Below are 22,736 nucleotides of genomic sequence, written 5' to 3' on the forward strand. Positions count from 1 at the left end.
GCAGTGTTACCTTTCTTATTTGTTGTAAAAAAAAAAAAAAAAAAAAAAAAGTTGTATTTGTGTCCCCCCTATTTGTAGTCAGTATAACCATGCATATTTATTTTCACTCTCCATCTCTCTCACTCACAAATACAAGCTGCAGGGAGACAAGCCCTGAAAGATCCATGATTAATTTGGCCCATTAACTGCCACTGCCATGGGAGAGAATGGGAGAAAGAGAGAGAGAGAGAGCAAAAAGCGTATACCCTCAATGCTCATTTGCTCATTTAAAAAGAAAGAAAGAAAGATCAAATGTACAGTTCCATGTCCTCATCTTACCCTCCCCATCATCTGTCAGTCGTACTGTAAGCATCGCACTGGTTGACCTAGACTCTCTCACCGTTTTTTTTTTTTCTTCTGTTCTTTCCTCACTCAGGGTCCCTTCTACTCCGTTGAGACTACTCCAGTTAGGCTATGAAGCCAGTTTGACAGCTGCTCCCTTTCTGAAGTCATTCAACATTCTCAAACTTCCACCTGTCCCTCAAGGCACAGCTGTTTGACAACAGAGCCTAACGGAAAACTAGAGCACGAGAGGGATGAGGGGAGGAGTCTGACCCTGACTGGATGGGATTCTAAATGACTAATACCAGGACTTGTGCCAGGACGTCCAGTGTGCTCTCCAGACCTACATTAGAGCTTAAAGCTGGAGCAGCACCCAAACAAAGTGCTGTATTTTCCTTCCCATGAGGAAGGAGGTCACGCGCACACACACTCTTTGCGTTTTCCAGCTCAGGGAAAAACAGACGGGAACACAGGAATCTCTCAGAAGACAGTCTTGAGGAGACATGTGGTGGAGGGGAATATCTCCCCAGAGACAGGAACAGAGTGAGGCAAGAGGGATCTGACCACAGCCATGCACAGCAGATGATCCACACACACACAAACATTAATTCGCTTGCTCACTCCACTGGTGGTGTAAACAAAATCATCATGTTGCTAAGCAACGACCTGTCTTGGTATAGCAGCTTGTGCACTATAGAGGGTAGGCATAGACGGCGCTTTCCCGCCGGAACGCGCTCCCTCATATGGACTGAGTGGCAAAAGAACCTGCTGCATGACTGGATTTAATAGGAGAAACTGCGAAAACGCGAGTAAAACAAACGATTACACAGGTTGGGCTCGAAAGTGTTCCTTATGACATGTCAAAGAAACCTAATCCATGGATATTGGCATGCAGCTAGGAATTGTGTTTCCTGACATTTATATGTGCCTGATTTCGACACGGGTAAATACATAAAGCAAATCTGCCTGTGAATGCTTTGAACACTGTGATCACTTATATCAATGTTATATATTTCATCATATCGTCCAGCCCTAAAACTTGTATAGTTTTTGTCAGTGTTTATTTAAAAACACCCAATTATGCAGAATATAAGATGGTAAATATTTAATTGATGAGTTATCGACACAATATATAACAATACAATATATAGGTTATGATTTTACCCCAAAATCCAACATTTTGACACAAAATGATTACTGCAAAACATGTTTGTTTGCCTGGAGTCCTGCTGATTCTGTGAATTGCAGCGACCTATTTGCTTCTTTTTTTTTTTTCTGTAGCTTTCAGCAGTCTGTAAAAAATATACCTCAGATTTTGTCAAAGCAATTTGTACAGTCAGTCGCAAAGCTCTTTCCCTTTTTGGATGTGTTTTGTGTGTTTTTCGCAGCATTCACGCTGAAAACCAATGCTGCCACTCAGTCTTTTGCCACTCAGTGGGCGTAACCGCAGTCACGTGCACGTGCATACCCTCTATACTGTAGTATAAGTGTGAAAACAGCACTGGGACAAGTGTATTGTTCATTTGAGATTGACAGTTGTATTTACTATCAGGTGTGACCTGACATGACTTGATCGGAGTGCTGAATTGCAGAGCTTGTGCAAACATATGTGCGTTGTTTTTTACCCCAAAGCAAAGAACGAAAAAGAACTTTGCCATGAGTATTGGGGTCTTAACCCACAAGTAATTCTTCCCAATTTGACATTTATACTATGCCATAAAAAGTACTCTTTGAGAGTGTGGGACATGCTACCACATCACAATTGCATTTTTGGTCCCACTTTATATTAAGTGGCCTTAACTACTATGTACTTACATCAACAAAAATAAGTACAAATTTACTTATTGGGTTCATATTGAATTGTAAAACACTTTTGCTGCTATAGAGGTGGGATACGGGTAAGGGTAGGGAACGCTTTGGTGGTATGGGTAGGTTTAAGGGTAGGGGTAAAGTATAAGGGATGGGTCAACAGTGTAATTATAAATGTAATTACAGAAATTAATTACAGATCTAATTACATTACAATACAATTACAGGTGTTTTTAAAATATAAGTACAATGTAAAAACATGTATGTACACAATAAGTGCATTGTATCAAATGATTAATTTAAATGTAAGTACATACTGTAGTAGTTAAGGCCACTTAATATAAAGTGGGACCGCATTTTTAACCGACAGCAATGTTGCATTGTAACATGCATCCTGTCACTGCAAACTGGCCTGTCAATCATCTCATCATAGTTAACATCCTCATATGCACTCAAACATTTCAGTTCATTTAATTTAAGCAACAATTCTTCCTAACATATTGGAGAGAGAGACGAGAAGTAGCACATTGATGTAACTCTCCTCATGTTTTTGGATAATGATGCATTTAAAAGTTACTGGCAAAATGTATCTTTAAAAAAGTTAATAGTGTTGTTTCAGCTGAAATGAATATTTTACATCAGGTTAGATATTGATTATTAATCACTCAAACCACTGTCTACTGAACCGTCGGTCTCACACATCCGTCATGTTTCTAGTTTATTAACTTTGTGTGTTTGTAGTTTTAAGTTGAATCAAATTCTCCTTAACGGGGACCTATAATGCTTCTTTTACTAGATGTAATATAAGTCTCTGGTGTCCCCAGAATGTGTCTGTGAAGTTTCAGCTCAAAATACCGCACAGATAATTTATTAGAGCTTGTCAAATTTGCCTCTATTTTTGTGTGAGGAAAAACGCCATTTTTGTGTGTGTCCCTTTAAATGCAAATGAGCTGCTTCCAGCCGCTTTCCAGAAGAGGGCGGAGCAAACCGGAGTCTGATGGAGAGACTCGGGAAGAAGTTACAACTTTTAGAATGCATCTGGATATTTTTGAATGGTTAGTGGATAAATTTATGTAGTTTCTGTGGAGTTGATTCAACTCATCGACTAGCATGTGTCATCATGTTAATGTTTTGTGCAAATCCAGCACTGAATTGACCCTTGTTTGTGAAACAGTCTGGCATAAAATGACGGCATGATAACAACACTCTACTACAACAACTCTTCCTCTTCTCTAAAGCAGCCCAACATGGCCTCACCCCCTTTGTTGTGTGTTCTCAGGAGGAAGGGTTTATGTAAATTTTAGGGTTAGTGATTTAGGAAGAAGCCTATTGTAGTCCCTACCAGCTGTTTATTGAATTTTAAGCATCGTCACTTTGCAGATGTTGTTTATGCTCAAACAGCAACATTACACACTAACGTTAAAAAAGTGAAATCAAAACCAACCACCCCTTAAAAAAAGCACAATGGGCTGTGGTCAATAATAGTCATTAGAGTGTGCATGGATCTGCACTTTGAATTTCCACTGGAAATAGTTCTAATTTTGATTACTATTTAGGATGAATGGTATCTAATTGTACAAATGTAATGTACAAAATGTAATAAATAGTAAACTTTCATTGTAAACGAACTTTGTTACATAACGTTCAGAATCAAAACTGAGAAACTTCTGCATAGTAAAAAATAAAAATAAAACTATTCTATTTGAGATTACCCTTCAAATATTCATACACAACTAAATGCTCAAAACCTTTGTCTGTGGAACACAAAATATGTTATTATTTATTTTTCTTGCAAATTTTGCAATCAATTCAGGATTTGGTCCCCATATACACTAAACAAAACACTAACTTATAGACTAGCACATCTCTAGAACTACTGTCCATGTGAGCAAAGATGACATATTTCAAATCATATAATTCTGGGAGTCTTGCAGATGAGCAAGTGTCCTAGATATGAATAGGAAAGCTATACATTTCTTTAGGTATTGTATAGACTTCCTTGATTTTAACAGCCATAGAACAACACTGCACTTACCCGCATGACCTGAGGATGGCAGTGTTCACATATAATCCATAGACACACATTTGTACAGTTTGGGCTATGTGATTGCAAACTAAGGATTGGTCCTCATGATAAAGTCACTTACTCAATCCTGTCACCAGTAACACACACTTTGGCCATCCACAACAAAACAAACACAGTTTGTAAATAAAAATCTAATCTATCTAATCTACCATAATCTGACATAAAAATCCACCAAAGACAAAAAAAAAAAAAAAACTGCAGGTACACAGATACTGCCCAAGGTCAGTGATCCTTAAGCTCTTTCAGAATAAAAACGTGGAAAATGAGAATATTTGGTTAAAAAAAAAATACAAATAAAATCTCTAACAAAGGCTTTCCTGGAACTGAATATTTCCCTGCTCCACTGTCTTCAGAGAGTTGCTGTAAAGATTCAAATGAAGCTGCTAAATGAACCCACATGCATAATGAGCAGCATGAATAATTGAAAAGCTGAAGCGAAAACGCTGATCATACCGTAGCACCGATTAACAAATGCAGCAGAACATTTGCCAAACTCTGACATTATGAGTAATAATACACATACATTTGCACAAACAGGGTCTCGTTCTTGAAACACGAGCAGAACAAATTTGTGTAAAATGATCAAAAAACATTCAATTCAATGCAGCGATTTACACATGAATGGTTTCATGAACAGTTTACACAGAAATTCGTTCTGCTCATGTTAATGACGCCTATAGTGTCTGATGCATACTTAAGTAACCAAAGTGCACCTAAACAAACATCACACTTTTGTCCACAAAGTGTTGCACAAAACAACTGAGCAGGAGACTGACTAGATCTGGCATCTTGATTGTCTTAGCCATGACCTTTAACCCCTGCTGATTGGAGCTCCTGCTATGGTCATGGAGGTCGATGCTTGTCATCAATCAGTAGCAACAGCACATTATAATGGCTGTGAGCGAGTGTCTTTTCCAGCGACGCACTAATATGTTACGGAGAAGCACAGAAAGGAGAAAGCATACATCATAAATATACATCACACACAGCACCACATGACATTGACAGACCTTTTATTTGCTGGCAAAGGAGAACGTGTGGGAAAATGGTGGCTTGCACAATGTGCACATGGTGTTTACATGCTTACATGCACACATCTAGAGACACATATAATAAGCTCTCACAACCAATGTCCTGGAGTACCTCAGATGCAAGTTATAAAAGAATTAACAGTTATACACTAATAAATCTCACTATTATCCATGACCTTGGAGCAATTAGATGACAATATGACATCAGCACAGTCCAATGGCATTTTTGGGGTCTAAAGTCCCCACAGTGATCTCATCCTCACACACACACGCCGCCCCTCACGTTACACATGGTATATTTAGAGCTGAACCAACTGCACTTCAAATCAGTCCTCTAACTCTGCCTGACCCGCTGGCTAGATCTCACCACATTCATTCTCGTGCACTCAATCACCCCTCTTTCCTCACGCACCCGTTTACTCTTCAACCTTCAATGTCTCCAGGATGGAAAAAAGGCAGTAGAGTTTAGAGCAACACATGAACAAGCACACCAAACACTGAAGTAAACAGTGAAGAACACGTCCTACCGGCAATCTCGTCCAGCACGAGAGGAAAGGGTGAACAGAAGAGAAAAGGTAGGGAGACGGAGAAAAACGTGCCTGCCCGTGTACGCCTCCGCTCTGCTCCACCAAATCAATTTCACACTCTCTCTCACCTCCCAGTCGCCATGATGTCATTCATTCATCAGTTTGGCGTTGCCATGGAAACTCTGGCCGGCGTGGTTTTGGTTTGGCCATTCCGTGACACTGTTTTCTTGCTTGTGAGCGTATCCTTGAGCATATTCGACCCTCCCTCTCCGTAACGTGTAGAGAAGTCACCCCCCAATCCTCTGTCAGCATGTGGGTTGTGTATGTTGGGGTTGTGTAGGGGGTATTCTCGTTCAAAAGCCGGACTCCTTAAGGGGTAAAACCCCTGAGGCACTCAAAGACGGAGTGTTTTATCCAGCCACTAATCGAGACCCCCTACACTCCTCAAGCAGGGTCGAGTCTCATCATCACGTACATCAAAAACACATACACACAAAAATAGACTCCTTTTTCTGACCCCACCTTATTGATTAGTCAGTCTTTTCAGTCACACACAAATAGACCACAACGCCCCCCTACAGCAATGTCTGGGTGCTCAGGTTAAGCTCCTACATTCTCCACCAAGTCTCCAGTAATGAATAGTTAATGGGACTGCCCCCCTTCATTACGGTACACTCTCTGATAGTCTCAAATCTGACCTTGGGGGGTCTAAGTCTTCATACAGACCCTGTACTTCCTCATATTAATCATAATCTGTAAAAAAAAAGATAAGAGACTCACCAGGAACCACCTCCCACCCCCCTATTACTGTCTGGACTAGAGTAGTCGCTATCGCCCTCAAATGGAATATCATCGGACTGATTAATTCTTAGCAGCAGACTGAATAACATGTTCTTGTGAAATAAAGGAAATTGATTCTGTAACCGTAAGGTCACATTCAATCACTGGTGCTACATTAGGGTAATATAATGTGGATAGAAGTGACCTTGAAAGTGAAAACAAACTGAATGTAATTTTTTTTTTTCTATTCCTTATCTAAACAGACCTGGTTGTGTACAGTGAAGGCTTTATCGTATTTCACAGTAGTCAAGAATTGTAAAATGACATTCAAAATATTAACTTTTTATTCTTATTTGGCCCTGATCTTTTAAACCACAGCCAATGGCTGCATCTGAATATGCATATAGTATGTAACCGATCCTACCCGACCCGCACCAAGTGAGATTCGAACCAGGCGCTTTTAGCTAATAAAGACGCTAAAGACCACAGTCAGTCTCTAGTGTTAGTCACTAGCTCTTACTAGCTGGCCTCCATTACACTCACCCCCCAAACCACACTTACATCTGGGTCATGGCACCAATGTAACTGGTCCTACTTGACCTGCTCCAAGCGGGATTTGAACCAGGCGTCTCCAGCAAATAAAGAAGCTAAAGACCACAGTCTCTAGCATCAGTCGCTATTGTGTCTTGAGGCCAGGGGAGTGAAGTTTACCACACAGCTCTTATTAGCTGGCCTCCATTACACTCACCCCCTAAACCACACTCATATCTGGGTCATGGCACCAATGTAACCGGTCCTACTTGACCTGCTCCAAGCAGGATTCGAACCAGGCGTCTCCGGCTAATAAAGATGCTAAAGACAACAGTCTCTAGCGTCAGTCGCTAGTGTGTTTTGAGGCCAGAGGAGTGAGGTTTACCACACAGCTCTTACTAGCTGGCCTCCAGTACACTCACCCCCCTAAACCACACTCACATCTGGGTCATGGCACCAATGTAACTGGTCCTACTTGACCTGCTCCAAGCGGGATTTGAATCAGGCATCTCCGGCAATTAAAGAAGCTAAAGACCACAGTCTCCAGTGTCAGTCGCTATTGTGTCTTGAGGCCAGGGGAGTGAAGTTTACCACACAGCTCTTATTAGCTGGCCTCCATTACACTCACCCCCCTAAACCACACTCATATCTGGGTCATGGCACCAATGTAACTGGTCCTACTTGACCTGCTCCAAGCAGGATTCGAACCAGGCGTCTCCGGCTAATAAGGATGCTAAAGACCACAGTCTGTACAGTCAGTAACTAGTGCACCTCTTGGGGAGTGAAGTTTACCCACACGGCTCTTACTAGCTAGCCTCTGTTACACATACTTCCCTATATAAGGAAAAAAAAATTGTATGTGAAAAGTATGATCAAATTAACAGTATTCATACAGTAAAGAGTACACAGCAACTTGAAATGTTTAGAAACTGTCATGAAAATGTTATAAAGAGATCTTGAATGCCTCATAATTCATTTTTGTTCATTTATATTCACTTTATTGTTTTATTTATTTTTAATACGCTCTCATCCTTTTGCATGCTGTCATCTGATAGTTTGATAGGCTTTTCCTTTAAAAAAAAATGCTTTTCCTTTTTTGTCTTTGAAGAATCAAAGCAATAGCTTTTTTAGCTTAAATTATGTTTTCACTGTGAAAATGTTTATACATTCTGCTTTCTGGCTACCTAGCAACCTCTGTGATGCTATCTGTATGACCAAAATTCACCTCTGACCTCAGCTGTCTGACAGAGAAACATCTCTACTGCATCAAAGTTTCAGAACTGAGTGATGTCTTACTGTGTCATCAACACTTACAGTCTGTTTATTACACTCACAGACAGGAAATCAATCACAGCTCTTTGTCCTGCTGTCATCAGTCCTGAATATAGTGCAGGCAAGCAATGTTTGGACGAAAGAGCATGTGATGATAAATGGTGTGAGCAGGGCCTTAAACTAACTTTTTGCCACACCTGCCAATAGCCGGTGACTTAAGAAAATTTACCAGCCATAAATAATTTTTACAGGCCATGAAACTGTTATGACACCAAAATTTTAGATACCAGTGAAAATTCACAATTCTCTTTTGCAATATTGATACCACCGCTAGAACTACTAGCCTAACTAATAGGCTTTAAATGTAAAAATATGCATAGTCTTCACTGTATAAATTAAATATAGATTAAACCTTATTAAAGTTACAGTCAAGAGCAATGAGTGATTTTTTACTTTGTCCTTTGTTGTTTGATGAACATTAAAAATGCAGACAGCAGCAGGATTATTAGGCTGCTGTCACTTTAAGACCTAAAGCACAGATCCAATGTACTAGTACACATGCGTTTTATTTCTCAACTGTTTATGTTCACTTAAGACATAACCAAATATGTTTTTCTAGGATACTCAACGATACAGGCATTTTTTGACAATGTTGTGTGAATTTGTCACAAGAAGATCTGAAAGAAAGCTCAATTTAGTATTTGCAAGCTGTTTGAGACACAGATTTCTGGGCGCGAGTAACAGAGTTCCCTTTTGCGTCTTCTTGCACTTGAATATTTAAATAGGCAAGGCTTACACTTTCATGATGATGCAGTGATGGCTAGTCAACTGTCCCGAGCGTCATTCACGTTTGTTCACGTTCATGTTCTCACAACATTAAATTGTTAAGAGTTCATAAAAATGCTACCTGCCAATTGGCGATTGACAACATTTCACATATTCGCCAACGGCGATTTTTACTTGCATTTAGCTCTTGACGAGTGTTCATTTTAGGCTCTGTGTAAGGAAGACACACAAAATGATTTAAAATTGAGAATCATTATTTTTTCTTTTCCTTTTTCATAAAGGATCCATTGTTCAGTGGTCAGTCTGACTTCACCAGCCCTCTACTGGATTTCTCAGGTAATATTCAATCTGTCGAGAAGTGATTTATGTGTATTCAGTAGCCCATTGATCATATGTTGTCATGAATCGCAGAACCTGATTTCACCAAGTGCAACATGTTCCTGGATCAACATCTTTGTTGATCATGGAACAACATTCCAATCAACCAATCAGATTTTAAGTTTACAGTTTTTTGTCAAGTTTAGGTTTACAGCCAGGGTTAGGCGCTTCTACATCTGTGTTTTTCACCTATCAATTCCCTATGATTTTAAGGATAAGTTATGGGTAGGGTTAGGTTTAGGGGTAAAGATATGGTTTGGATTAAATATTTGGACAGGAATGTTATTCCAGGATCAACAAAATATGTTGACCCAGGAACGCTTCTAACTCAGCAAAATCAGGAACTTGTAACTGACACACTGAGCCTGTGATAAATTGTATAAAGTGCACACAGACATGACGTCAAAAAAAAAAAAACTGAAAGTCTGTGTGACGGGCGACAAGCTTTAGTCTTGTAGATTGAACTTAGCATAAAGAAATAGATGTCTCTACATCAAGGGTATGAACATGTTCTCTATTTTAGAGACAAGTAGAACTCAAACTTTGCCTTTCTTCTAAGTATGATATGGGAACAAATCTCTCTGATGTATTTTTGGGTTCTACTTTGCCTAATAATAAATTACTGAATCAGTTTTTAACAGACTATAATTGAAATCCCTTTCAAGTAAATATTTTCAACGTCTCTGTGCAACTATTTTGGGTATGCAAGACCAAGTCTAGTCTACTGGGGAATGGGGAAATACTGAAATTTAAAACAAATCAGCAACAAATCATGTTGTTTCTAATGCTCAAATAGTTAAAAAGTTATTTTTCAGGTTGGTAAAACCAATGCACATGTGCAGTCCCAAGTCCCAAAGGACACTGATTGTTTCTATGGGAACGGGAGCTTCTAACGACAGCTGTAGTGACACATTGACCAACTAGGCAATTGGTTCTTTTATTAGAATGCAGGAATTATTCTGCCATATTGTGCATTACACTTTCTCCCATTCATCTTAATATGAGTAAACTGTCTTGGTATACGGTCTTTGCTCACTAAAATGCCATTTATATGTAAGACGATAGATTTATTCATGACCTTGAATGACAGTAATGCATGCATACTAGTCACAAGTAGTTCTGTCATAAACAAGCCAGTGTTCAAATTACCTTCAGTGAGGATTTAATCCATGGTTTCTCCTCTCACAAACTGAACAAACTGTGAAACTGTTTGAAGTTACTAGACAGTTTTGCAAGGAAACTGCAAGACGATCCCGGCAAGTAGTGGCAAAGCCTGATGGGTCATTCAGTACCTCACACATGGCATGCCAACAAAACTCATTTATTCATCAATTCTCATTTAGACTATCAGTGCAGCGCTCTGACACTAATAATACAACAGCTTCTGTCTCTCAGTAGTGCATGAATGAATAGTTATATCATAAATTGGCTGGCTAAATTAGATTCAGTATTCTTCATACTGGGATAATGTCCTCCCAGGACAGTGTTTATGAAACTGATGACCATAAATTTGAACTTTGATGGGAATGGAACATTGTTTTATTCGAATTCGCTACAGTCAAAGCACAGCTTGAGGGGAAACACTACGAAATGGTGAGAAAAGATATAACGAAGAAAAAGTAGGTCAGATACACATCTCAACCAACCCACAGCAGAGCAAAAAGACATCAAATAACAACGGATTGTAGGAAAGCAGGAGCTGAAGCTCACAGATGTGAATGATTTATGAATTGATGCTGATCAGTAGCTTTGAGTTTCACATTCTCCCAGCTAAAAAAGAGAGAATCGTGTCTCCTGTGATGATAATTCCCTGGATTCTAAATTCTCAAGGGCTCAGATTCCCATGACTCTTGTTCATAAGCACTTGTTGAGTTGAGGAGAATGCAACCCTGTTGAGTTCATCAGAGTGTCTGTTTAGTGTTTCGATGGTGGCTGTTCCTGCAGCCAGGATTTGCAACAGTTTGGGATTCGAACAAAAATCAAAGTTTCTATAGGTGGTGAAGTTGCCATGTGAATATTTCCACATTTACAGTATAAAACTTGAGGTATATGGATAGTTAACAAACCTTACTGTGACTGTGAGTATGTAAGATTTGCTGCTGCATGAATAAATCCCATAGCAGATTTAGGCAGGTGGAGCTAGTGGAGGTGGAGGGTTTAAGAGGAACTGTGATGCTGAACCAAAGTTATTTTTATGTTGGATGGATGCATTTTTGGGGGCTTTAAAATTGCACCGCCCATTCACTACCATTGTAAAGCTTGGAAGAGCCAGGATATTTTTAGATGTATCTCCAATTGTGTTCGTCTGAAAGAAGATAGTCATATACACCTAGGATGGCTTGAGGGTGAGTAAGTCATGGGATAATTTTCATTTTTGGGTGAACTATCCCTTTAAGGCAATAAAGATTAAGTAAATAAATGAAACTATCACTGCCCCATTTAAAAACATATCTCACATTCCATATTATTTAACGAGCAATAAATGGTCAGATTTAATTTCTGCCATTCTGATTTTTCACTTAGGGGCCACAACATGACACCTTTTTCAACTAAAAACGGGAATGCATTTTGGCCGTTCATTTACAAGACAATGGAGTTTTGGGGGCCTGAAATTGCAATCTTTTGAAAACGGGTTTCAGAGTGCAAGTTTTTTGAAAATGCTAGCGTTATCGTCTCCATGTAAACTACAAAAAAAACCGAATTTGTGAAAACAGTGATATCATAGCGTGCGTATTGTGAGTTCAGTCTATAGGCGTGTAATGTTTCTTTACAAAGCGACATCGCCAACCACTGGCCTAGCATTATACAGCGTTTTTTGTCACATTCTCATATCTGTGTGAACGGGATAGTTTTGAAACCTTGTCATCTGTATGTGAAAAACTCAAAAGGAAAAACTTTTCTGCATCGTTGTCATGTAAATGTACCCTTAGCTTGCAAGATAACTTTTAAGCCTACAAGTTTAATATGCCGTTAGCAGATTAGACTGCTATCATAGAATATCATTAACCCATTAGCTTAGCATTTAGCCAAACTAAACTCATAATCTAAACTACAATCAATCGAGATACCCAGCAGCTATACTACAAGTTACTAAAAAAACAAACAATCTAACTGAAGATATTTAATGAGGAGTTTAACTTTTAAATGCATGAATGTTTCGCCAAACATTCTCACATATTTGGGTATTTAGAGACCAGGATCTATATCTAACACGAATGGATCTCTACCTGTCACAAGAATATAAAACTCCCCTGATATTAGAAGAATAAAATAAAGCATATTTTGTTACCTTTTGGAGCTTGGAAGGGTTTAGTTTGAGCAGATGTTTTATGTCATCATCACTGTCCTAGTCAGAGCTCATTTCCCAGTACATTCAGCCAATGATAATTTCGAGAATATGTTTGAGATCACGAATATGAGCCCATTTGCGATCTCAAAGATATTTTCAAACATCTTCAAAATCAATATTTTGATCACTAACACTAGATCCTCCATCAAGTGACAGTGACACTAATATTTGATTGTGGTCAGTACTTGCTCTGCAGTAAATCAATGAGCCATTTCAAGTTTTGCTGATCAGTGATCATACTTCCTATTCTTTCATTTTCTGTCTGAATGAAACATCACTTCATCGTGTATCAGACATTGCCACCTTGTTGAATAAAGGTGAATTGCACTTATTCCGTAATCAAAGATTCAATTATTGTTGTGCAGAAAAAAAATAAAATAAATAATATTACGTGCACTGATACACACCTCGGGTCGTTAGCGACCCTATACAATTTTTACAAAAAATGAATGGGAGAACATGCATTCTTTTATAATTTTATGATTTTTTTTCTTGTTATATTGTTCATAAGTAATTTATTGAGAAATACTAAGAAGGTTGATGTCTAACTTAAAAAATGTCTAACTTTAACTAAACTAAAAAATGAATGAGAAGGAGGGTAGTGAATGACGTCCCAGGTCAATAAAGACCCGAGGTATACAAATTAAGGGTTAAATGAAATGATTAATTTAAATGAACTATGTGATTGTAACAGGTGAGTGGTTGCAATGAAGCGCACAATGATATAATCAAACTAGAACAATCTTTAATTACAAACATACAGAATGCAACCACAGGAAACGCAACCACAAACAAATGTAAATGAGACAGAACCAGGAACTAAGGGCTTAAATACATGGGGAGAGATAATTAACTGAATTAGGAACAGGTGGGGGGTTAATTAACAACCAAAGAAACTAACTACACAGAACCGGGAACACAGCAAAAACAAAAGAACAGAAAATAACAGAATATACATGTTACAGTGATGTGAAACCACTGATATAGTGTTTTGTCATACTACGATACTTGGGAAAAAAATAAAGAGTTTTCAGAAAAACTTTTAAAAATAGCTCAGATACTTAAAAGTAGTTGAGCTAAAGTATCAAATAAAAAAAAGCACTTGCTTGTCTAAGCAGGTGTTCCACAGTCAAGAATCAATGATTATTTTATGATTAATACATAGCCTACATATTTTGTACTGTAGATAGGTATTGAAGTGGGTTAAAGGTGCTAAAGAGGATGTTTTGTTTTATACATTTTTGCAATATTACTTGAAACTGTCTTTACTAACTGATAAAAGACTATTTATTAGGTGTACTGAAAGGAATAATATTAATATACATCATCTGTGCACGAGGTAGGGTCTTAAAAACATCAGCCAATCGTTTATGCGATCATCGCGTAAATGACTGGCCCTCTGGCTTGTCAATCACTGCCGTGACGTTCCTTGTGAGAGACGAGCGCGGCTGTGCGCTCCAGTAACTTTCCACACTCCACAGGCGCCGCATGCAATGTTTTTGTCAGGAGACAGGAGTAACAACTGCAGATTATGAGTTACCTGCGGTGAGTCCGACATAATGAATCCACTAACACGACACAGCAAATGCCGGTGGTAAACACTCGTGTTCCAATACTTGTGCAGGAGTTTTGGGAGGCGTTCTCTCGAAATTCTCACGCATGCGCTCATTTCAAAAACTCAGTAACAGTCTTTGGTTTCTCAGTCGACGAAAAGATCCTCTTTAGCACCTTTAATGACTAAATGGAAACTCCCTGTTCACTCATTCATTACAAACAGAAATTCTGCAGCAAGCTGTTTTGTCGCATTAGTAGTCTGCAAAATGCCCCACATCGCCTATCAAAAACCCATTTCTGTCTTTAAACACCAGAGCACTGATATATGACTGGGGGAACATTGGCTTGCTGTCAGTGTTTTAATGAGAAGATGAAGCCTTTAAGGCTCTATGTTTGTAATGAACTCAAATATTTCTGGCTGTCTCAGTTCAGGTTGGTGTCAACTATTGACATGAGTGAAATGCCACGGTATTATATCAAAATAATAATAATAATAAAATTTATATATATATATATATATATATATATATAAACAAACAATACAGGTGATAAAATCATTGTATGTGAATGCACCACACATGAAATGTAAGTGTACGTGTAATGCTTCTCTGTAAAATCTAATCAACACATTCATCCCATAATTCCAAGTGGTGTCTCTTTCCTTGTCTGTGTCTGATGTGTGATAAGAGTCTGTGTTTTGATTTGTTACAGTAACATGCTCCCTCCCATGTGAAATGCATTGATCTCTGTCCCTGCTGTTATGTGACAGGATTGATTTCTCTGCTGTTTTTGTTGTGGCTGCACATGGGACAGTGCTGGAAAAGGTGAACGCGTATCTCTGTTATTGTTTCAAATCTAAAAGGATATTCCATCACATGATGACATTTTCTCCTAGTATGCTAATGAATTTTGTATTACCAGGCAGTTCACTGACCACTGAGATTAAATGTCAACTGCATCCACTACAGGCTGAGAGGAAATTCATTTCACATCATGAAGATTATAAACCACAAGACCGAGAGGGCAATCATGAACAAACTCACTATGTATCCATTTCTTTTCTCCCCTCTCTGAATTTATAAGATGACAAAAGAAGATTGAGTCACAGTGAAACTCAAGGATAAGGCTGTTCTACAGGAAAAGGAAGTTTTTTCTATTTTTCATATGGACCACAAATAAAAAATAATAATAATTAAAAAAAAAAAACCATAAATTAGTAAAATCATAGAAGTAGTTTATTCAACTTGTGTGCTTTTCCAAGTGTTTTGAAGTCATAAAATAGGTTTATGTGAAGAACAAACTGAAAATTACATTGTTAATCAATGAAAAACCTTTGGCATTCATATACTGACATGATGGGTAGGACATTATATGTTGGGGTATAACTTTGTCATTATGACATATTTTGGATTCTAAATCAATTTCAGCCAACATAAAGTACCTAACCGAAATAAAAAAAAAAAAATTACAAAAAAAAAAAAAAAAAACACTTTCTATAAGCACTGTACGCTATAGACCCTTTTACAGCCCACGTGATCAAATAGTTGCGCGCGCATTTTGGCAACGGAAGTGGTGTTGTTGCCTATTGGTTTTAACGTGTTAGCAACTCTGAAAGTTTTTCAGGGCTCTCAAGTGTAACGCACTGAGCGTGACAGTCACTCATTTCGGTCTTTTGTCACGCACTCCCACCACACATTGTATTTCTCATGCAGAAAAACTATTTTTCATATATTTAATATGCCGCTGCGCCGGGCAGGAATCAAGCGCGTCTCCCCTGGAGTAGCCTGCCACTTATCAGCCAATCAAAAAAAGAAAGAGGCTACATAGTAGCCAATCAGAAAATAGCACTATTGTATCTGTGTAAGATTTAACACAACAACCAATGAAAAAAAAAGCATATCCTGGAATTGTTCACCATCATCCTCGTTCACCCACAGAGGAAAACACTGGAGCTCTGAGCATCACTTTGAGCACAGAATAAGTCATGATCTCCTATTTTAATGTTACAACAAATTCACAGCTTGTTTGACACAAACAATGACAACTTGACTGCTGTTAGAGAATGTTTCCCAGATAATCAGCATCAGTTTTTCATGAGTGTCTGAACTTTGTCAACAGTTTTACAGCCTGTTCACTGAAAACACCTGCTCAGTAGTCTAGACCTAGTTATATTTTCGTTATCACACGATGATTGACATTTTGTCACATTAAACATCTCTCTCTCCAAATAGGCTTAATAATTTTATTAGCACTAAATAAATTATAGTGTATTACATTGTCGATGTTATTGGTCACTTTAAAAATCATGTCATGTTGTTGGATATTTGTCATTCTTGCCTGTCTTTAAAACTTGAGAGCCCTGGTTTATGTATATATATCTGGCCACTGTATTTGGCCATCTGCTAACGTCTTCTATCCACTCGACTACACGGATCTGATAGCCAGATACCATTTGATAAAGTCAACTTTTTAAAATAACTTTATCTGTCTGTGTTGCTTAATCCGCTCGCGAAGCTGTAGATATATATATCACTTTCGGAGTTGCTAACACGTTAGAACCTATGGGGAACAACACCACTTCCGTTGCCAAAATGCGCGCGCATACGTTGCTACGTCATCATTGTGTACAAACAGTAAAAGGGTCTATAAAAATGTAATGATTTGTTGGTGGAAACACAGCATTTAGCAGAGAGTGAGAATCCAAATGCAGTTATTACAAGTATACTCCAAAAATCATAGTCTATACCAGGCAGAGGGTTAAAACACATGTATCAGTCCAAACATATAGCATTCACAGAGATAAACAGGAACGAGAACTCCACGATACAAAGAGACTGCTCAAGAATGCTGACTGCAAACCAAAACAAACAAACAAGACTTCATACTAAGTACATGGCAAAGGGCATTTAACTAGACAGGGTAATGACATGATAAATGAGACACAGCTGAAACCAGTAAACTAATAATGAGCAGTGGGTTCTGGGAAATGGAGTCCGTAATAACAGTCTATAGAGAGAAGCTGCCATCTGCTGGTACATGATAGCATCAGCAGCTGACAGGTGTAACAAAAAACATGTTAAAGGATTAGTCCACTTTTAAATAAACTTTTCCTGATAATTTACTCACCTCCAAGATGTCCATGTCTTTCTTTCTTCAGTCAAAAAGAAATTACAGTTTTTGATAAAACCATACCAGGATTTTTCTCCTTATAGTAGACTTCAATGGGCACCAAACAGTTGAAGGTCAAAATTAGTTTCACTGCAGCTTCAAATTGTTCAACACAATCCCAGATGAGAAATAAGGGTCTTATCTAGTGAAACCATCACTCATTTTCTGAAAAATTTAAAATTATATAAGTTTTAACCAGAAATGCTCATCTTGAACTAGCTCTCTTCTTCTTCTCCTCTATTAGAATTCCAGCAGTGTAGACACTGCTAAGTGTACTACTGCCCTCCACAGGTCAAAGTTTGAACTAATTTTTATATGCAATATTATAGTTCAATAGTATATAACAAATTGTTCAAACTTTGACCTGTCTACTATAAGGAGAAAAATCCTGGAATGACTGAAGAAAGAAAGACATGGACATCTTGGATGACATGGGGGTGAGTAAATTATCAGGAAAAGTTTGTAACAATCTTGAACTGTCACATTAGGTGCCCTGGTAAATGTAGATCCACTACCTGACACTAGGGGCAGTGTGGCCCTGATTGCTGTAGTATATCAGCAACGTAGAGGTAGAAGAAGTGAGATTGGTTTGGTGCTACAGCATGGTGGATGGTGTCTGCAACCCACTCTTAAGAGTCCTGACTGGGAATCTTTGGGGATTTTCTGCTCAGTCAATGTAAGGTGTTGTTTTTGCTTTTGTGTTTTTATGTATAGTTGTTTGTTTTGTTTTCATTTATATATGAGCTGATGTCGATTTTGTTTGCTTATTTGTAGAAGGACTCTTTAGTCTTTATGAACAATACAAAGGTGGATTATTCACCAAAAAGGCCCCTTTACCTCAGGAATTGTTTCCTTCAACTTCCTTGTGATTTCATGAGGCGCTAGGGGAAATGTATGCTGGTATGCTTGGGCACTTGTTGGATTATACCTGACTGGTTCAACTCACATCACTTCAAGATTTTTACTCCCTGGACTTCAGCTGCAAGGACTTCAACATTGCGAACTATCCAGATAAGTTACCATGTCACTTGGGAAGGGTGTTTATTTACACATGATCCTTCCCAGTGGTTAAATGATCTGACTCCAGTGGTTACTTGCTTACGGGTGATTTCATAACCTGATATTGATGATTGAATGTGTTCATTGTTTTTCTCTTTTACAAATTATATGTACTTTTGCATCTACTGGTTGCCTTACTGAGTATTTTTGATTTTCATGGATCTTTTGCTGATGGTCCCTCCCTCATATAAATCTTGTGACAGTTTAGCTTAAAATACTAGGCCAAGTGTTACAAGTTTATTTAAAAGTGGACTAATCCTTTAACTGATTAATTGTAAATTACCTTACCATATACAGTAAAACTTTTTTATCACATTATATGTAATTTTATTGTACATTTATGTTGTTGTTGATATATACATAAACATTATATCATTTAATGGTAAGTGGTAAAATATAGTAATCTCATAATAACAGAAACATTGTCATGGTATTTTTTTTTTTTTTTACAGTAAACCAAAATATAATGTAATTTCCAGATTCAATAACAGCTGGTTAAATGCAAAGAAATAAAGGATTAGTTCACTTCAGAATTAAAATTTCCTGATAATTTACTCACCCACATGTCATCCAAGATGTTCATGTCTTTCTTTCTTCAGTTGAAAAGAAATTAAGGTTTTTGAGGAAAACATTCCAGGATTTTTCTCCATATAGTTGTCTTCACTGGGGTTCAATGGGTTGATGGTCCAAATTACAGTTTCAGTGAAGCTTCAAAGGACTCTACATGATCCCAGACGAGGAATAATGGTCTTGTCTATCAAAACGATCAGCCATTTTCAAAAAAAAAAAAAAAAAAAAAAAAAAAAAAAAAAAATATATATATATATATATATATATATATATATATATATATATATATATATATACATACATACATACATACATTTTAACCACAAATGCTCATCTTGCACTAGCTCTGCGATGCGCCACACATTACGTAATCACGTTGGAAAGGTCATGCGTGATGTAGGTGGAAGTACTGCGGTAGGGCGAAATACTAATTTTCTCCTCCAACTTTAAGATCGTCCAACATTGTTGTTTTACTTTTTTGTAAAGGGTGTTAGACTTAGTCTTTGCATGTTCGCTTTATAGACACTGGATCGGCACTTCCGCCTACGTCATGTGCGACTTTTCCATCGTGATTTTGTAATGCGTGGCGCATCGCAGAGCAGTGCAAGATGAGCATTTGTGGTTAAAAAGTATATACATTTTTATTTATTTATTTTTTTTAGAAAATGACAGATCATTTTGCTAGACAAGACCCTTATTCCTCGTCTGGGATCATGTAGAGTCCTTCGAAGCTGCATTAAAACTGCAGTTAGGACCTGCTATATATATATATATATATATATATATATATATATATATATATATATATATATATATATATATATATATATATATATATATATATATATATATATATATATATATATATATATATATATATATATATATATAATATATTCTGCTGCTTTTCACATCAGTCTATTGATGCCAAAAGTCTCTCACTGAAAGCATCAAACACACATCAGGGCGCTGATGTGCTTTATTTGATGCCTTGGGAGTGAGAACAGGTTGCCTTTAAAATGAAATAACAGCATACAGGTTAACAATGACATGAGGGTGAGTAAATAATAACTTTCATTTCATTTGTGGGTGAAGGACTCCTTTAATGCTTGATTGTCTGAGTATCATCTAACATGTCACTCACCTGGAGAGCGGAGAGAGAAGAAACAGATGAAGAGACCGAGAGAGCAAGACTTTAAAAACAATATATGAATATGATTGTGCCTTTTGTGTGACCGTCTTCCCACTAACCATCTGTTCTTTCATAGCAGTCAATGTTCATCGCACTGCATGTGTGTGTTGGGCTTGAGTGGAGCAGCACAGATCTGGCCTGACCACAACATGCAATGAACATGTATAGAAGACAGACGAATACTAATACTCCTGATCCCTCATTTATCCAGCCAAATATGGCTCTTCTGCTCTCTACCCATCTGTTTCATGCATGTACACACACAAACATATTCCTCATGTCTTTGTTCTTCATATTTTCTATTCACCAACATTGCTGTGAGAGTTCTGAGAGCTGATGTGAGCCATTCTCTTCATCTTTCTTCTCTCATTACATATTCCATCTTCAGCTCATTTCCACAACTCTGCTATCCTCTCATTCTGCCATCATATGGCATTTTGTATTTCTCTGTATCTCTCTCTCTTTCTCTCTTTTCTGTCCATTCCCATCGTTCATCCAACCATCACTAAACTCAAGAGAGATGCCACCAAGAGCTGGAATATGTACGTACCTTGTTATCTTGAAATCTGAAACAGATTTAAGCCTGAAATAAGTATCCAGAGAAAAGATGCAATGCTCAGAGGTTATTCTTGCATCACTCATGAGACTTAACAGCATTCTCTGTTATGTTTAATTTAATGCTAAAGCTCATGCATTTTTCCCCAATGTTAAAATACTTTCTCATATCTCAAAAACAACTAATTAAAGATAAAATTATATAATCATCCTCATGTTGTTGCAAACCTGTAAGACTTTCGTTCATCTTCAGAACACAAATGAAGATCTTTCTAATAAAATCTGAAAGCTTTCTGTCCTTCCATTGACAGCCTACAGTAATAATACAATAATACCTTTACACAATAATACCTTTAAGGTATTTTTGATCAAATAAATGCAGCATTAGTGAGCATAAGAGACATTTAAAAATCTTACCGACATCAAACTTTAGAAAGATAGTGTATATTAGAAGTATTGTTTTGCTGAATTCTCTAAAAAAAAAAAAAAAAGTAAACTAATGAAGTTGCTGTAACTGTGTGCATGTATGTGGGTGTGTGTGTGGGCTGTCTGCTCCATGGACAGTCTGTATGTGATCACTGATCCAGGATACTTCTGCCAATCTGCTCCACGCACCTGCCCATAGTTACATACCATTCCAAAGCCCCAAGAGCCCGCCAGCTGCTCCCAGAGCTCATCCACAAACACACACACTGTCTGTTGCCACCAAGAACTTTTCCAACAAGTTCATGCAAATCAAACAAAATTAGTAAAAACTAAAAGGAGGTTTCATTTTCAACATTTCTTCCTTACAGTGCTATATAAATGCAGTTTATGGCACTTAATGGCCGTTCACACCAGGAATGATAACACTAAAGATAACTATAACAATATTAGCATCCACACCAGTGAATGTTCTGTTCTACAGACTTTCTGTTCTATTCTGTTCTATACACGCATTGCAGTTTTGTCGTCTGCCGCTTTAAATGCTCAAGCTAAAGCAGGTTGGATTCTGATTGGCTATCAGTGTTCTTTTACATTTAAAAAATTCTTTTACATTAAAATGATTTTTAGAACTATAGATCATATGTACCAGAGAAACAAGAGCTCAGCATTTTGTGTTTGAATTTCCGTTTTCCCATTATAGCTCTGTATATTTCTATGGCAACGCTGCAGAAGAGTAATTAGCTGGTAAAGTGGATTAATTATAGAGTTAATGAAAGTTATCATGAGCTTTGTAATGTTTGAAGGGGATGTTATAAAAAATGTCATTAGACTGGGAAGATTTTAACCCTTTAAATGCCTACCTCAGGTCTTTAGTGACCCGGGACATAATTTACTACCCTCCTCCTCAATCATTTTTTAAAGTTAGACATCAACCTTCTTAGTATTCTTCAATCAATTCATTATAAACAATATAACAAGAAAAAAAGAATAAAATTATAAAAGAATGCATGTTTTCCCATTCAGTTTTCGTAAAAAAACTGTATAGGGTCACTAAAGACCCGAGGTGTGTAACAGTGTAAGCAGGGATGTAACAAAGTTCGTAGATAAGGAAGAAGGTGGCGGGAACCAGTGAAAGTTAAACATAACTTTAATTCAAAATAAACAAATACAAAACGAAAGTATACAAACATACAAACACACAAACATAATAAAACATAAAATAATATCTAGGCGTGGTCCTCTCTCGTCCTTTACTGTTGTCGCTCCTCCTTTAATGCTTCTGGAGCTCCTCCATGAGAGACTCAAGGCCGGTGCGCCTCGCAGGTGGAGCTCATTATATCTC

At 37.6% G+C, this 22,736-nt stretch overlaps 1 protein-coding gene across 1 annotated transcript in view; it reads right to left on the reverse strand.

The window, feature by feature from the left end:
• Nucleotides 1-6,920, reverse strand: part of myo16 (myosin XVI) — a 269,142-nt gene extending 262,222 nt beyond the window's left edge. Inside the window, exon 1 of the mRNA XM_048193121.1 lies at nucleotides 5,775-6,920. The gene's annotated coding sequence lies outside the window, so the exon portion shown is untranslated. The remainder of the gene's footprint in view (nucleotides 1-5,774) is intronic.
• Between the last annotated feature and the right edge of the window lie 15,816 nt (nucleotides 6,921-22,736).

Source organism: Megalobrama amblycephala, linkage group LG6 (assembly GCF_018812025.1).
Source record: "Megalobrama amblycephala isolate DHTTF-2021 linkage group LG6, ASM1881202v1, whole genome shotgun sequence".
Taxonomy (NCBI): domain Eukaryota; kingdom Metazoa; phylum Chordata; class Actinopteri; order Cypriniformes; family Xenocyprididae; genus Megalobrama; species Megalobrama amblycephala.